Source organism: Manis javanica, chromosome 2 (genome assembly GCF_040802235.1).
Source record: "Manis javanica isolate MJ-LG chromosome 2, MJ_LKY, whole genome shotgun sequence".
NCBI classification, from domain to species: domain Eukaryota; kingdom Metazoa; phylum Chordata; class Mammalia; order Pholidota; family Manidae; genus Manis; species Manis javanica.
In genome coordinates, this window is record NC_133157.1 from 126647093 (window position 1) to 126659369 (window position 12277).

Consider the following 12277-nt stretch of genomic DNA (forward strand, 5'->3'; position numbering starts at 1 on the left):
TCTTACAGTGAAGAGCTGCTAGTGTTAAATTCAGCTTTAGTTTTCTTAAAATGTTTTTGTCGCATCTTTATTTAAAAAATGTTTTTGATAAACAGTTCTTGGTTGACCATTCTCTTGACTTGTTTCACCTTTTAAAGAAATTCTTCCATTGCCTTCTTATTCATGGATTTCAGACAAGAAAGCTATAATCATATTTATCTGGGTTCCTCTCTGCATAATGTGTATGAGTAGAAATTTAATCAACATCTTCTTTACCCTCCTTCCAAAATATTAGATACTCCCGCTCTTTCTAATTTCCATCATTGCTTGTGAATATGATAAAGCTATTGTGTAGTTACTGCTATCTTATGTATTATTTTTATTTCTCATACCATTAGTATTGTTTTATGAAGTCAATATTTATCTAGACTTACCTGTATATTTCTCAGTTTGTTCATTTTTTATTCTTTTTTGTATCACAGACCCATTTGGGATCCTTTTCCTTCTGCTCATGATAAACAGGAACTTTCTATGCTGAAGTTTGTTTGTGGCAATCTCTCTGAGCTTTTTATTTGTTTTAAAAGTTTTAATTTGACCTTTTTTCTTGAAATATGCTCTTAATTTTCAGTTATTTAGTGCAGGACATTGGACATTGAATTTAATTTCATATGTCTTTATTTCTTCTGAGAACTCAGTTGTTATTGCAACTGTCACCTCTCTAAAGCTGATCTATCCTTTCTCTCTGGCTGTTTTAAGATTTTTTTCTTTGTCTTTGGTATCTGGACTTTCACTTTGATGCATCCAGGTGTGTCTTTATTTTTCACTCTGACCTGGAATCAGTGATATCTTTGTCCCAGGGCCCTAGTGAAAGAGCCTGTTGCTGAAACACATACTAAGTAGTCATACTTTATTTGGGGAACAAGACCCCAGCACAGAAAGAGTCAGGGAAAAGCAAAGTGAGGCAGAGTAAGATGAGTAACAATGCAAGGTGATGTGTCACTATTCTGGTGACAGGTTCACATGGCGTTGCAATGTGAGGCAGCTAGTGGTCCAGCAGGTATGACAGCTCAGCTACTCAGGACATCTCCAGACTGGCTGTTTTTTCCAAACAGTGCCTCAGAGTAGTACCTTGAGAGAAGAGGGGAGGAAATGTTAGTGTACAGATTGCTCATAATTCTTGTATCCCTTTGGTCAAAGCTTGCAAGTTAAATCATCCAGCCTTGTTGGCAATAGCTTAAAAAGTCAGATCTCTCTCCTTCAATATAGCAGTTCGTACAAGTCTCAAGAGTGGCAGACTGAGCCAGAGCCTTCAAAATCAGTCTGGTTATGCAGTGTCAGGCAAAAGTGTGGGGATCATGGCTGCAAGCAACCAACTGGTAACACAGGCAATGCATCTGCATAGTTCCACCCAGCATCTGTCTGCTGTGGCAGTAGCTAAAGCAAAGCAAAGGGTGAGCATCAAAAAGAAGGCTGAGAATATCCAGGAAAATGCATTAAGATGGTCCTGATGTCATTAGAGTTCCTATATAGGTGGTGTCATTCATTCATTCTCAAAAAGTCCCAACCACTATGACTGCCTCTGTCATGGTTCTTCAGTGGCTGCTCTTGGGTTCGTCCTCTCTCTTCCCCTTCTGGAGCACCAGTTAAAACTTGTGTTGTACCTTGTTTCTACTTTCCATTTTCTCTCAGTACTGCATCCTGCATAATTTCCTCAACTCTAACCTTCTTTTGCTAATTTTCTCTTTACTAAAATAATTTCCTGTAAAATATTTGTACTGAGTCTTTTATATTTAATTATTATATTTTTCATTTCTTAAAGTTCTCTTAAGTTCTTTATAAAATCTGCTTGGTCATTTTCATACACATAACTTTTTACTAATTGGCACTAAATAGCCAATCCCTTTTTGATTCTTTAATTATATTTTATATGTTTAGTTTATATTACAGAGTTATGAAGTTCTCATAATTACAACTTCTGACATCTTTCTGTATATAATTTTTCTCTCTGTTTTGCTGTTGCCTCTCATCCATGGTCCCTTTTTGGAGTGAGGGGGTTCATAATTTTTGCCTGAGAGGTCATGTTTTTTGGAATTTATCTGTGAAATTCTTTGAGTCTTGAGATGAAGTTGTGTGTTTCTGTGGAGAGGATTTGTACTTAACTTCAGCAAGGAACCTGGGAGAGTGTTAAGGCCCAGAGCCACTTAGGTTTTTTTGGACCAACTAACTGGTATAAATACAAGTTGTAAACCTGTGGTGTGAGCTATAGTTTGTAATAATAAATTCTTAAGGAAGGTTTTTTGTGTTTTTTTTTACCCTATATCAAATGCTGATACAGTGCTTTTCATTTCAGACACGTTGATGGGAAGAGTGTTAAATAAACTGAGAGTGTATGATTTTGAGTGCCTACTTTAGGGGGACTCTCTTTAACTTTTTCTCATTGAAAGCCCCCTATGTTTTTCTGATGTCCCTCAAGCCCCTAAACAACCATAAAAACTAAAGTTTTAGTTTACCTGTGCCCGAAGGCGTAAGCCATCTTCAGTGTTTGTCTTTTGACTATTGTGTTCTGCATTCTCTTGCCAAATGATTGAGACACTTAAGAAAATTATTTTAATATTTCTTCAACATGTTTTGTTGTTTTCAGCAAGAAACCAACCAAGCAAGTCAGGGATCCTAGAATGCTTCATCCCAGGAAGTGGAAATCTACCTCTCTTTTAAACAGCATGTTATTGCCACGAAGGCAATGAAGGAATCAATAAATGCTCTGACCACTATACATATATATATATATTTTTGGAGAGGTTATATCTTTTCAAGTATTAAAGTTAAGTGTATTGCTCAGATTCTGCAAGAATTTCCAGTCCAACATTTCTACCACTTAGGTCAGTGGGATACTGAGAAAAAAATTTTTTCTCAACTCGATAGAATAATGGGCTTTGAAAAGAGCAAGTTATTTTTTAATTGTGAATAAAAAGAACATGCTGGGAAAAGCCCAAGTAGTAAAATGGAAAATCCCAGTGTAACCTCCAAACACACTCATATCCACCCAACAAGAAACAATTGTTCACCTGCAAATTACATTTTCTCAACTTGCATAATGATTTCCCATGAACAAACTACCATGACCTAATTTTGCAATGGTACAGTTGGTTCCTGCATTGCATCCAAGTGAGTCATTCCTACGTAAGGTAGGCAAAAGGTTTGAAGTTAAAACACCATGACCAACAACAGCTCAAAATGGATATTAGAACCAATTATTCATCTTAGCAATCCTCCCCCAATGTCTTTAAAGTAAACGAGGTTGCTTTTCTATCTCTTTATCTATATCTAGGAAAGTTAACAATGTATTTGAGATGGCACTTCATAACCAATGCTTAGCAAAGAAGATATTCCAAATAGAACCTAACTCCTAATAAGCTCTCTGCCTTGTATACTCCATGAAAATGTGAAGTTCCTAAAAGTAGTAATGTAAAAAATGTCACTTTAATAACTTTAGTGGCATTACTACTAAATAAAACATAAAATATAAAATGTACTGTGCTTTAGTGGATTAATCTAGTTCCATGAGTTAATCAGGTTATAGACTTCAAAAACACCCCGAAAAAAGAAAGCAGAAAAATTATGGAGGTGAGGAATCACAATTACAAGAGGTAGAAATATTTATACTTACATCATTGAATCTCATGAGCATCAGAGCAGATATAGAACCACAAAGCATTATAAGTAGATTGCTTTTTCTTACTGGGTCGAAGTGTAATATAAATGAAGCACAGTCTTTATTTGAATGTACTGAGTTCCCTACTCAATATTTGTGGTACTAGCTTTATGAATTTACAGTCAGGAAGTGGCATGAGTGAAGAATGAGCCCAAACTACCTTCATTGCTTTGAATATTACTGGAAATATCCTTAACTACATTTTTATATAAAGCAAACAGAAAGAGAGCACTGTCCTTGGAAAGTTGCTCATTTTTGGAAATTCATGAGATCACAGGACATTGAAAGGACCTTGGGATGATCTAATAAATATAACTTGCTTCATTTTATAGATGAGAAGACAAAGGACAAAAAAGGTTAAGGTTGTTGCCCAGGGTCATGCAGTTAGTTATTAACAGGATTAGAATTAAATTTAAAATAGGCTCTCTGGCCACTTGTTTACAATTCTTCTGTTTTCAGAGAAAATAAAGATATTAAACCATGTGATTTAACATCCCCTCCAATTATCTGTTGGACTGCTGTGTGTCATTTCTATTTCATATGATGAGACAATTGTCCTGATTTTTAATTCCAACACCCATTTGACATTAGTATTATAATTAAAGTCTCAAACTGTTTTCTTTCATATTTTTTCCCTCCTCTATTTCCAATATATACATAAGTGAGGAGTCACATTTATAACCTTTTCAAACTAAGGACTACTCTGCTTATTCATGATCAGATATTCTTGAAAAAAAGAAGCAAGGCAATGCTATTTCTGCTGAAAAACATGAAATAACACCAATGCAACCAGAAAGTTTCTTTATAGTCATACTATAAAAATGCTTGCAAAATGCTCTCCCCTTCCTACCAGTCCTATTCTGCCTGATTTTAAATATTTGACTCAATTGAGAAAATTCCCATATTCGTAGACTCGGCTTGTGTTGAGTTTTAATTACCCTCTCAAAAAGTAATAATATTATGTGGGTTGATTTTTCATTCTGCTGTTTAATACATTAAACTACTAAATATAAGGATATCCTTAAATTTCCATGTGAGTAATGATTAGAAAAATCAGCAAAATTTGAATATACATTGACAAGTACAATAGTCACATTCATATAACTGCAGATGTTATGCTAATTTTCTTCTACTCAACTACATTTCTTAAATGTTATGCAAGGTCAATAAAGAATTTTTAAGATATAATTTAATATACAATTTATATTGCATGCAATCATTCAGAAACATGTCTAGTGAAGAAGGTTGCATGAAAGCATTTAGACTCAATGAATAAATTGGTTGCTAGCACTAAAAAACTAAAGCATGTCAATGATAAAAAGATCATAAAATACTAAGTTGAACACCTTTATTTGGTCCTAGAATCTTGACTTTAGAAGCAATTGTTCAGGGGCTTGTATTAGTTTCCTAGGCTTTTAAACCCATCCAATAATTTTATCATTCCAAATTCTCTTCATTTTTTGACTTTATTTTTTTTTAATGTCTCTGTGAAGTTTTTTTTGTTGTTATCATTAATCTACAATTACATGAAGAACATTATGTTTACTAGGCTCTTCCCTACCCCAAGTCCCCCCCCAAAAACCCCATTACAGTCACTCAGTCACTGTCCATCAGCATAGTAAGATATTGTAGAAACACTACTTCTCTGTGTTGAAAAGCCCTCCCCTTTCCCCCACCCCCCTCATTATACATGCTAATCAAATACCCCCTTTCTTCTTCCCTGCCCTTATCCCTCCCTACCCTCCCATTCTCCCCAGTCTCTTTACCTTTGGTAAATGTTAGTCCATTCTTCGTGATTCTGCTGCTGTTTTGTTCCTTCAGTTTTTCTTTTGTTCTTATACTCCACAGATGAGTGAAATCATTTGGTATTTGTCTTTCTCCACTTGGCTTATTTCACTGAGCATAATACCCTCTAGCTCCATCCATGTTGTTGCAAATGGTAGGATTTGTTTTCTTCTATGGCTGAATAATATTCCATTGTGTATATGTACCACATCTTCTTTATCCATTCATCTACTGATGGACATTTAGGTTGCTTACATTTCTTGGCTATTGTAAATAGTGCTGCAATAAACATAGGGGTGCATCTGTCTTTTTCAAACTTGAGTGCTGCGTTCTTAGGGTAAATTCCTACAAGTGGTATTCCTGGGTCAAATGGTAAGTCTATTTAGAGCATTTTGAGGAACCTCCATATTGCTTTCCACAATGGTTGAACTAATTTACATTCCCACCAGCAGTGTAGGAGGGTTCCCCTTTCTCCACAACCACGCCAACATTTGTTGTTGTTTGTCTTTTGGATGGTAGCCATCCTTACTGGTGTAAGGTGATATCTCATTGTGATTTTAATTTGCATTTCTCTGATAACTAGCGATGTGGAGCATCTTTTCATGCGTCTGTTGGCCATCTGAATTTCTTCTTTGGAGAACTGTCTGTTCAGCTCCTCTGCCCATTTTTTAATTGGATTATTTGCTTTTTGTTTGTTGGGGTATGTGAGCTCTTCATATATTTTGGATGTCAAGCCTTTATTGGATCTGTCATTGATGAATATATTCTCCCATACTATAGGGTACCTTTTTGTTCTATTAATGGTGTCCTTTGCTGTACAGAAGGTTTTCAGCTTAATATAGTCCCACTTGTTCATTTTTGCTTTTGTTTTCCTTGCCTGGGGAGATATATTCATGAAGAAGTCACTCATGTTTATGTCCAAGAGATTTTTGCCTATGTTTTTTTCCAAGAGTTTTATGGTTTCATGACTTACATTCAGGTCTTTGATCCATTTTGAATTTACTTTTGTGTATGGGGTTAGACAGTGATCCAGTTTCATTCTCTTACATGTTGCTGTCTAGTTTTGCCAGCACCATCTGTTGAAAAGACTGTCATTTCCCCATTGTATGTCCATGGCTCCTTTATCAAATATTCATTGGCCATATATGTTTGGGTTAATGTCTGGAGTCTCTATTCTGTTCCAGTGGTCTGTGGCTCTGTTCTTGTGCCAGTACCAAATTGTCTTGATTACTGTGGCTTTGTACTAAAGCTTGAAGTTGGGGATCAAGATCCCCCCCCCCCACTTTATTCTTCCTTCTGAGGATTGCGTTGGCTATTCGGAGTCTTTGGTGTTTCCATATGAATTTTTGAACTATTGTTCCAATTTGTTGAAGAATGTTGTTGGTAATTTGATAGGGATTGCATCAAATCTGTATATTGCTTTGGGCAGGATGGCCATTTTGACAATATTAATTCTTCCTAGCCAAGAGCATGGGATGAGTTTCCATTTGTTAGTGTCCTCTTTAATTTCTCTTAAGAAAGTCTTATAGTTTTCAGGGTATAGGTCTTTCACTTCTTTGGTTAGGTTTATTCCTAGGTATTTTATTCTTTTTGATGCAATTGTAAATTGAATTGTTTTCCTGATTTCTCTTTCTATTAGTTCATTGTTAGTGTATAGGAAAGCCACAGTTTCTGTGTGTTAATTTTGCATCCTGAAACTTTACTGTATTCCGATATCAATTCTAGTAGTTTTGGAGTGGAGTCTTTTGAGTTTTTTATGTACAATATCATGTCATCTGCAAATAGTGACAGTTTAACTTCTTCTTTACCAATCTGGATTCCTTGTATTTCTTTGTTTTGTCTAATTGCTGTGGCTAGGACTTCCAGTACTATGTTAAATAACAGTGGGGAGAGTGGGCATCCCTGTCTAGTTCCCGATCTCAGAGGAAAAGCTTTCAGCTTCTCGCTGTTCAGTATGATGATGGCTGTGGGTTTATCATATATGGCCTTTATTGTGTTGAGGTACTTTCCCCTCTATACACATTTTGCTGAGAGTTTTTACCATGAATGGATGTTGAATTTTGTCGAATGATTTTTCAGCATCTATGGAGATGATCATGTGGTTTTTGTCTTTCTTTTTGTTGATGTAGTGGATGATGTTGATGGATTTTTGAATGTTGTACCATCCTTGCATCCCTGGGATGAATCCTATTTGGTCATGGTGTATGATCCTTTTGATATATTTTTGAATTCGGTTTGCTAATATTTTATTGAGTATTTTTGCATCTACATTCATCAGGGATATTGGTCTGTAATTTACTTTTTTGGTGGGGTCTTTGCCTGGTTTTAGTATTAGGGTGATGTTGGTTTCATAGACTGAGTTTGGGAGTATTCCCTACTCTTCTATTTTTCGGAAAACTTCAAGGAGAATGGGTATTATATCTTCTCTGTATGTCTGATAAAATCCCGAGGTAAATCCATCTGGCTCGGTGTTTTTTTCTTGGGTAGTTTTTTGATTACCACTTCAATTTCATTGCTGGTAATTGGTTTGTTTAGATTTTGTGTTTCTTCCTTGGTCAGTTTTGGAAGGTTGTATTTTTCTAGGAAGTTGTCCATTTCTTCTAGGTTTTCCAGCTTCTTAGCATATAGGTTTTCTTAGTAGTCTCTAATAATTCTTTGTATTTCTGTTGGGTCCGTCGTGATGTTTCCTTTCTCATTTCTGATTCGGTTGACGTGTGTTGATTCTCTCTTTTTCTCTTAATAAGTCTAGCTAGAGGCTCATCTATTTTGTTTATTTTCTCATCGAACCAGCTCTTGGTTTCATTGATTTTTTTTCTATTGTTTTATTCTTCTCAATTTTGTTATTTCTTCTCTGATCTTTATTATGTCCCTCCTTCTGCTGACTTTAGGCCTTATTTGTTCTTCTTTTTCCAATTTTGATACTTGTGACATTAGACTATTCATTTGGGTTTGTTCTTCCTTCTTTAAATATGCCTGGATTGCTATATACTTGCCTCTTAAGACTGCTTTCACTGTGTCCCAGAGAAGTTGGGGCTTTGTGTTGTTGTCATTTATTTCTATATATTGCTGGATCTCCATTTTAATTTGGTCATTGGTCCATTGACTATTTAGAAGCGTGTTGTTAAGCTTTCATGTGTTTGTGAGACTTTTTGCTTTCTTGGTACAATTTATTTCTAATTTTATACCTTTGTGGTCTGCAAAGTTGGTTGGTAAGATTTCAATCTTTTTGAATTTACAGAGGCTCTTTTTGTGGCCTAGTATGTAGTCTATTCTGGAGAATGTTCCATGTGCACTTGAGAAGAATGTGTATCCTGTTGCTTTTGGGTGTAGAGTTCTATAGATATCTATTATGTCCACCTGTTCTAGTGTGTTGTTCAGTACCTCTGTGTTCTTACTTATTTTCTGTCTGGTGGATCTGTCCTTTGGAGTGAATGGTGTGTTGAAGTCTCCTAAAATGAATGCATTGCATTCTATTTCCTCCTTTAGTTCTGTTAGTATTTGTTTCACATATGCTGGTGCTCCTGTGTTAGGTGCATGTATATTTATAATGGTTATATCCTCTTGTTGGACTGAGCCCTTTATCATTATATAATGTCCTTCTTTATCTCTTGTTACTTTCTTTGTTTTGAAGTCTATTTTGTCTGATACTAGTGCTGCAACACCTGATTTTTTCTCCCTATTGTTTGCATGAAATATCTTTTTCCATCCCTTGACTTTTAGTCTGTGCATGTCTTTGGGATTGAGGTGAGTCTCTTGTAAGCAGCATATAGATGGGTCTTGTTTTTTTATCCATTCAGTGACTCTATGTCTTTTGATTGGTGCATTCAGTCCATTTACATTTAGGGTGATTATCGATAGGTATGTAGCTGTTATTGCCATTTCAGGTTTTAAATTCATGGTTACCAAAGGTTTCAGATTACTTTCCTTACTATCTAAGAGTCTAACTTAACTCACTTAGTATGCTGTTACAAACACAATCTAAACGTTCTTTTCTATTTCTCCTCTTTTTTCTTCCTCCTTCATTCTTTATATATTAGGTATCAAATTCTGTACTTTTGTCTATTCCTTGTTTGACTTTGGGGATAGTCAATTTAATTTTGCATTTGCCTCGCAATCAGCTGCTCTACCCTCCCTACCATGATTTTACTACCTCTAGTGACAGCTATCCAACCCTAGGAACACTTCCATCTATAGCAGTCCCTCCAAAATAGACTGCAGAGATGGTTTGTGGGAGGTAAACTCTCTCAGCTTTTGCTTATCTGGAAATTATTTAATCCCTCCTTCAAATTTAAATAATAATCTCACTGTATAAAGTAATCTTGGTTCCAAGACCTTCTGCTTCATGGCATTAAATGCATCATACCACTCCCTTCTGGCCTGTAAGGTTTCTGCTGAGAAGTCTGATGTTAGTCTGATGGGCTTTCCTTTGTATGTGATCTTATTTCTGCCTCTGGCTGCTTTTAACAGTCTGTCTTTATCCTTGATCTTTCCCATTTTAATTACTACGTGTCTTGCTGTTGTCTTCCTTGGGTCCCTTGTGTTAGGGGATCTGTGGATCACCATGGCCTGACAGACTATGTCCTTCCCCAGATTGGGGAAGTTTTCAGCAACTACCTCCTCAAAGACACCTTCTTTCGCTTTCTCTTTCTCTTCTTCTTCTGGTATCCCTATAATGCGAATATTGTTCCGCTTGGATTGGTCACACAGTTCTCTCAATATTCTTTCATTTTTAGAGATCATTTTTTCTTTCTGTGCCTCAGCTTCTTTGTATTCCTCTTCTCTAGTTTCTATTTCATTTGTTGTCTCCTCTACCATATCCAACCTGCTTTTAATACCCTCCATCATGTTCTTTAACGATTGGATCTCTGACCTGAATTCATTCCTGAGTTCTTGGATGTCTTTCCATACCTCCATTAGGATGTTGATGATTTTTATTTTGAACTCCCTTTCAGGAAGAGTCACAAGGTCCATATCATTTAAATCTTACTCGGGAGTTGTATTAACAATTTTACTCTGGACAAGGTTCCTTTGGCGTTTCATGTTTGTATATGGCGCCCTCTAGTGTGTCCAGAAGCTCTATTCTGGAGCTGTTGAACCCCTGAAGCAATGTCGGGGGTCGCAGGGGAGCAGTACTGGTGCCTGGGGGTAAGAAGGAGCTGTTCCCTGCCTCCTGGCTGCTGTGCCTGTCTCCACTGCCTGAGCCAGTGGGCCAGTCACACAGGTATAAGTTTTTGTCCCAAAGCAGCCAGATATGGATCCCTGCTTTCCACAAGCAGCCGGAATCCCAGTCTCCCCTGGAACTCTGCCTGTATTAACTTTCCAACCCAGTAGTAATGTGAGTCTCATGAAAGCACCATGAAATGTAGGTTTGTGCTCCCAGAGCAGATCTCCGGAGCTAGGTATTCAGCAGGCCCAGGCCTTCCACTCCCTCTCTGCTCCATTTCTCATCCTCCCGCTGGTGAGCTGGGGTGGGGGAGGGGCTTGGGTCCTGTGGAGCCACAGCTCTGGTACGTTACCCCCGTTCACTGAGGCCTGCTCTTTTCTCCAGGTGTGTGCAGTCTGATGCCGTCCTCTTTCCTGTTGCTCTCTCAGCATTAGTTGCGCCAATTAAATTTTCTAATTGTATCCAGTTTTAGGAGGAAGCCTCTGTCTCTCTTCTCACACTGCCATCTTTCCATTACTTGAGTTTTTATATAGTTCTTTTGTATAGTTTTTATCTTAGTATGAGAGTCCCCATCTGTTCATTCATTAAAATCATTTATCCATTTAATTGCTTAAAAGTCCTATCTGCTGAACCCAGCCAACATGTTGGTATACTTGAGTCTATTTCTTTTGACTGATTTTTCCCTTGAATATGAATTGCACTTTCCTGTTTCTCCATATGTGTAAAAATTATAATTTCATTCTGGAAATTGTAAATGATACTTTTTAGGACTCTGAATTTTAGAAACTCTGTTCATTCCCCAGAAGCATGTTGAATTTTGGTCTAGCAGGCAATAGATTTCTGGTTGTTCACTGTGTACTTGGGGAAGGATTGTTTTAACTTTGCTCCTGTAGCTCTGTATTTTTTTTTCCATTTTCTAATGTGAATCTCTTAGTACTGAGGCAGCCTGGATTTCAGTGAGGTCCTAAGGTGTTTACCAAGCCATTCTAACTTGGCAGGACTCAAATTCCAAACTTAGTCCCTTCTATGGTGGGCAAGAGCTGAAACCTCTGCTCCCTTCTTTTAGTCATCTAGTTATTTTTCTTCATTGGCCTCCTTCTATTCCCCTCATAAATGCACAGTGCCAGCCAAAGAAGTACTGAGTACTTTAATACAACTTTTGGAGCTCCTCTCCTCTGTGTTTCTCTTCTATTGAAGGGTTCCTCCCTTCATTTCCAGACATTGTGGATGTCCTGAACCCTATCCTCCAGACATATGAATTCAGTAAGACTGAACTTTCTGGTTGAGTTCTAGGTGCTGCATCTTAAGGAAGGGAGAGTGCCTTTAGCGAAAAAGCTCTATAAACATGTTTCTATCCCAATGTGGCTTCCTACTTTTAAAAGTTGAATCCCTTTCAGTTTCTGCCTGCTTTTGAGGTCTATCCAATACCTTCAGATAGTTGTTTTCCTTTATATTTTTTTAAATGTTTTAAATTGTTACATATAGAATGGTTACTCTTTTGCAGGCATTTATATCATTAAACTTTATGGACTTATTTTGAGTGAGAAATAAACTTAGATGTGATTTAATCCACTTTCCTTGGATATCTGTTACTATGAAGCCAAGCTTAACCCTAACAAACACAGTGAGGGTCAGAA

General features: G+C 36.9%; 1 long non-coding RNA gene across 1 annotated transcript in view; it reads right to left on the reverse strand.

Moving 5' to 3' along the window:
* Positions 1 to 878: 878 nt before the first annotated feature.
* LOC140845207 (uncharacterized) overlaps positions 879 to 12277 on the reverse strand; it is a 31747-nt gene continuing 20348 nt past the window's right edge. The window contains exon 3 of the long non-coding RNA XR_012123981.1: positions 879 to 1107. This is a non-coding gene — a long non-coding RNA (uncharacterized lncRNA). The remainder of the gene's footprint in view (positions 1108 to 12277) is intronic.